Genomic DNA, 5,955 nt, shown 5'->3' on the forward strand with positions numbered 1-5,955 from the left:
CGTCGAGTCGGCCCCGACTCATAGCGACCCCTCCTTGGGTTTCCGAGGCAGTATCACTACGGAAGTAGGATTGCCCAACCTAATATTTCCCATATATACTTTTTTTTTTGGTCCATTGACTTCCCTCCTCATATTTCATTATAAACAGTGAGAGTTTCTTTATTTTCTTCATATTGTTAGGTAATTGTAGTTCATGTAACAAAATACTAATGCAGTATATACAATAATTGAGGTATCTGAGAGCTATACTTAGTTTTGCCAGGAATTATTCTCCATGACCTTGAGCAAACAATTTTATTGCTCTTGGACTCTCATTGTTTTGAAATGAATATATTGGACCATTTAGTTACTTTCAATGTTAAATTTTTTAGTATATTGTGATGCAAAAAAGAAAAACAATTGTAAAAATAGATTTCAAGAAATTTTGAGTAATTTGACTATGAATTAAGTATTTAGATACGACTAAAGTGGTGTGGATACTTAAAAAAGTCCCCTCCCCATTTTTTTAAGAAATGTATTTTATAGTATGTAAAAATGAAATGACATTCTTTTTTGGTTCATTTTATGATTACATGATATATGAACAAAATTTAAGAAACAAAGTGGGAAGATGTCAAAATCTTGATAATTCTTGAATCTGGGTGAAATTTCCAAATTGTTTCATGATGCCATTTTATCTTTGCATGTAATTTATATTAAATCATCATCAAATTGATATTATCTTATGTTAAATTGGTTTTTATTACTTCATATTTGTTGTGTCCACTGACACTATGGCAGTTTATTTTTTTCATTGGTTTGCAATGGCTGATTATAAAACCATTTTTTCCTTTCATTTTCTAACTTATAAATTATGCATTGAATTGATGCATTAAATTGATGCATTAAATTTTAAAAGACTTTTTGGCCAGGTACTTATAACAACTTCTAATTTTTATAAATCTTTAAATAGTCTATTTTACTTGAAAATGCTGTATATTTTCTAGTAGCTTCATGCCCATTTTTTTTCCTCCAAGTAAAGAAATTAAAAATATTCACAAGTGGATCAATAAGCAACATGATGGTAAATGGAAAAAATAGTGAAGTTGTCAAGGATTTCATTTTACTTTGATCCACAACCAAGACCCATGGAAGCAGCAGTAAAAAAACTCATGACATATTCCATTGAGAAAATCTGCTACAAAAGACCACTTTAAAGTGTTAAAAAGCAAAGAAGTCATTTTGATTAGTAAGGTGGACCTGACTCAAATCATGGTATTTTCAATTGCTTCATATGCATGGGAAAGCTGGACAATGAATAAAGAAGACCAGCCACTCCTCAGAAGGAAGGTTGAGCAATCTACTTCTGTAGTGATACCACCTCAGAAACCCAAGGAGGGGTCACCATGAGTTGGATCCAACTCAACAGCAATGAGTTTTTTTTTTTTTAAAGAAGAGTTGATGCCTTTGATTTATGACATTGACAAATAATATTGAGTACACCATGGACTGCCAAAAAATGAACAAATATGTTTTGGAAGAAGTGCAGCCAGAATGCTTCTTAGAGGGGAGCACAATTTGATTCCTTGTTATGTACTTTGGACATGCTATCAGGAAGGACCAGTCCCTGGAGAGGATACCATGCTTGGTAAAATAGAGGGTCAGCAAAAAAGAGGAAGACCCTCGATGTGATGGATTGACACAGTGGCTGCAACAGTAGGCTCAAAAATAGCAATGATTGTGAGGATGGTGAGGGACCAGGCAGTGTTTCATCTGTTGTACATAGGGTCACTATGAGTTGGCGTCGACTCAATGACACCTAACAAGAACACATGACCATCAGTTCAAATTTGTTAAAAATATTGTTAAAACTCTCTTTATTCAGTCATTTTTTTCTTCTGCTTTATTCATGAATCTTTGAGGCCTCTGACTACGAATCATCAGATTCTCTTTTGTTTCTGTTAAATTTCTTCATATATTTCAAGCTGTTATTTTTAAGTACATACAGGTTTAAAAATTTTATGTCTTCTTGGTTAGTTTAAACTTTTATCAATATTCAGTGATCATCCCAACCACTAGATTTTGTTTATTTTTGCATATTCTAAAAATGGCTATTCTCACTTTCACTCATACTCAAACTCTTGACAACAATGAGTTATTCGTACTTTATTTTGTCAGCATTTGACGAGTATATGTGGTCGTTAAGTGTTGTTAAGTCGATTCCAACTCATAGTGACCTTGTGTACAACAGAACGAAACACTGCCCAGTCTTGAATCATCCTCATAATACTTGCTATGCTGGAGCCCACTGTTGCAGCCACTGTGTCAATCTGTCACATTGAGAATCTTTCCCTTTTTCTCTGACTCTCTACTTTACCAAGTATGACATCCTTCTCCAGGGACTGGTCCCTTCTGACAACATGACCAAAGCAGGCAAGACAAAATCTGTCCATTCTCCCTTCTAAAGAGTGCTGTGGCTGCACTTCTTCCAGAACAGATCTGTTAATTCTTCTGGTATTTTCAGTATTCTTCTTCAACACCACAATTCAAAAGCATCATCTCTTCTTTGGTCTTCCTTATTCATTGCCCAGCTTTCACATGCATATGAGGTAATTGAAGATAGCATGGTCTGGGTTAGGTGCATCTTAGTTTTCAAAGTGACACCTTTGTTCTTCAACACTTTAAAGAGGTCCTTTGGGGCATACTTACCGAATAGTATTTAGTTTTATATGCTTCCTATTAATTTGAAACTTCTGTTATCTTTTGTAAAACTTTGTATTTTAACAAACTTCAAAGATACATACAACCAACAGGACAATGGTGCACTGTTAATTCTCATTAACCCACCAACTCTAACATCATTTACTCTTTTCAGGTACTCCTCATACACTTCTCCCCACACTGGATGATTCTGAAACAAATCCCAGATAGAGTATACTTTTATCTGCAGACATTATAGTTTGCATATCTAAAAGATAAATGTTCTGTTTTTTAAACATAACTGCTGTACCATTTAGTACCTAGAATATTTTAAAGTAATTTATTTTTATCACCTTTCATTTCACTCAGTGGTCAAATTTCCCTCAATGTCTGTACCTCTGTCTTCATCTCTATCTCTCTCTTTCACAAACATATATACATACACTAACTGATTTGTTTACAATTTAATCCAAAGTGTATATATTGCATTTGATTGCTTCTTAAGGTTTTTTAAATTTAATTAATTAATTAATTTTTATTTTAAGAGCTTGTTTTACATTCAACGTTATGTGTACATTTAGTTTCATTCCCCATTTACCATGTCCAACCCTAACCCAGTCTCCTCCCCTCCCTACCCTGTAACCCTCTCCCTATCCCCCTCATATTTATGCACTTCTGGTTGTCCTGCATTTCCTCAGTTTGAGTGTTGGTCCTCTGGTGTTTCATGGTCTATTGCTCTAAGGGATGTATTACCATAGAGTATGTGGGTGTGTCACCCTGGGTTGAGTGGTCTGCTTGTATATCTTGTTAAATATTAGGCAGAGGCCCAGCCCCTGGGGGTGCATTTTATTCCAGGTGCAGGATGCATTCCAGGGCCACAGTATTGGGGGGGTCTCACCAGACTTCATCTGACCAGTACTTCTGGTCATTATTGACTTTTTTGGATTTTGTTCCATGTTTTCCCTCCCACTATCTCCAGCATTTCCAGATTTGATCCTTTCCTGCATAGTTCTCATTGGTAGCCGGGTACCATCTAGTTCTTCTGGTCTCAAGGACCATTGTGTCCTATGGCTGATTGCTTCCAAATGCCATCTATTTATTTATTTTTGTATTCTTCTTCGCTTCTGATGCTAGGAGACCGTTTGCTGCAAATTAGATGGCTGCTTGAAAGCTTTTAAGACCCCAGTTGCTATTCATGTATTGTGTATTATGTATTTTGTTGTGCCAATTGAGTCTGGTGTCCCCCTGTGCTATGATCCTGAGACGGTAGATCTATTGGATCTCTCTGCCATAGTGTTGGGATGTCTGTGAGGGATTACTCTGTGTCTGTCTTCTATTGTTTCTGTAATAACTGCAGGTATTTTGTATCATTGGTGTCAGTGCAAGATTAGCCTCAGCTGAATCTATCATTGGTCTAGAGAATACTTCTGCTCATTGACCCCTGTCTGATCATCTCAGGTGTTTATGTGGATCTGTGACCACCATAATAACATTAGGCAATGGGAGGACACCAAATTATGCACATAAGGGATAGACGACAGATGCTAATACCAACCAACCTGTCCACAATACTGCATTGCCATTAACACCAAACACCAAGCTACAGATACAATTCAACTGTTATATAACATCTATTTCCTATTTTCTTATTTTTCAAATCTGCCTGGTCAATTCAGAGAGTCTCTTTTTTGTTAATCACACTTCCCATATGCTCTTACATTTGTTAACATAATACACATATTTCTTTTATAGTCTGCATCAGATCATTCAAATATCTGAATACATTTTGGATGTGTTTCTACCATTTCATGTTTTCTTATTTTTTTGCTTCGAGTGACTTATTTTCTCATGCGTGGTGTGATTCTCTCTCTTTCTACTTCCTCCTCCCATCCTTCCTTCCCTCCTGATTTCTCACTATTTGAGATTATATTACTTTTCACTTTATCTGTGAGAATACTATTAGCCTTGCAAGTATCTATTATGTATTGTCAAGTGTCTGGGGAATATTATCAATACAAGATCACTTTAAATAAAATTAATTTTTTTTTGTTTGGATTTCCATTTCATTTTATTTTTGCTTTCTTTTTGCCAAACAGGCATAGTAAATTTTAACCCCCACTCGAAGTGAGTGCTGGATTGATTATAGCTAAGAATTATCAAGGAAGATATATATATATATATCTTCCTTGATAATATTATATGTTATTTCACTTTTCTGCTCAAAGTTGTTGTTGTTAGGTGCTGTTGAGTCAGCTTAAAGTAGGTGCTAACAAATACCTCCACATACTCACTTTCCTGTTTTATATGTTATTATGGTTGTTTTTCCCTGCCCCACTGATGGTGAGGATGTTATCTTTCAACTAGTTTAGGTTTTCATGTATCTATAAAAATTTATGGGAACCTTGACTTCAATTATGAGGAATGAAATATTAGATTCCCTTCAAAATATTCTTCGCTTAAATATGGAAATCAAGATGCAGAACTATTAATCCCAGTGAAGAGATGTTTTTTTCAGAATTGTCTTATGTTTTAAAATATATTTTTTAAAAGTTTGCTGATTGATGGAAATCATTTAGCATTTCTTTTTCTAAGAAAATTATTAATTATATGGCAATCTTATTAAATACTTCTTTTATGGTCAGAAAAGGAGGCTAAAGCTTAATTTCTCATAAAGAATGAAAAATCTATTTAAAATAACTGACTGCAAAAACGTTAAAATCTCATGTTTCTAACTTTATCTCAATAGTACAATCTCCAGAGTCCAATATAAGTTTCATAAGTTAATGTAAGGAGCCCTAGTGGTGCAGTGGTTAAGTGTTTGGCTATTAACTTAAACATCAGTGATTCAAACCCATGAGAGATATCTATTCATGAGAAATAGGTATGGCAGTTTACAGCCTTGGAAGCTGTATGTGAGGCAGTTCTACTCTGTTTTATAGGGTCACTATGAATTGGAATCTACAAGTTAAATATGATACTGCTCTTTTATCTCCTATGAGAGAGAGAATTTGGTCTCAGCAAAAATGTTCATGGTTCTTCAGGATGCTGACAGTTTGAATTTGTTGAACTGTGCCTTTTATTCTGTATGTATTGACACATGAATCTTTGTTGAATGTTCATTTTGTACCAGCACTAATTACACAATAATGAACTGATATATTCTCTGCCCTCAGTAAGTAGGATCCAAATAAACTGAAAGATTAGTTACACAGTGGTGAATGCCAAAGTGGAAAAGAACAGAGTGCTATGGAGGAGTGCAACAAGGAACATTTGAAA

The sequence above is a fragment of the Orycteropus afer genome, unplaced genomic scaffold (assembly GCF_000298275.1).
Source record: "Orycteropus afer afer isolate SDZICR_OR568_19922 unplaced genomic scaffold, OryAfe1.0 scaffold00537, whole genome shotgun sequence".
NCBI lineage: Eukaryota > Metazoa > Chordata > Mammalia > Tubulidentata > Orycteropodidae > Orycteropus > Orycteropus afer.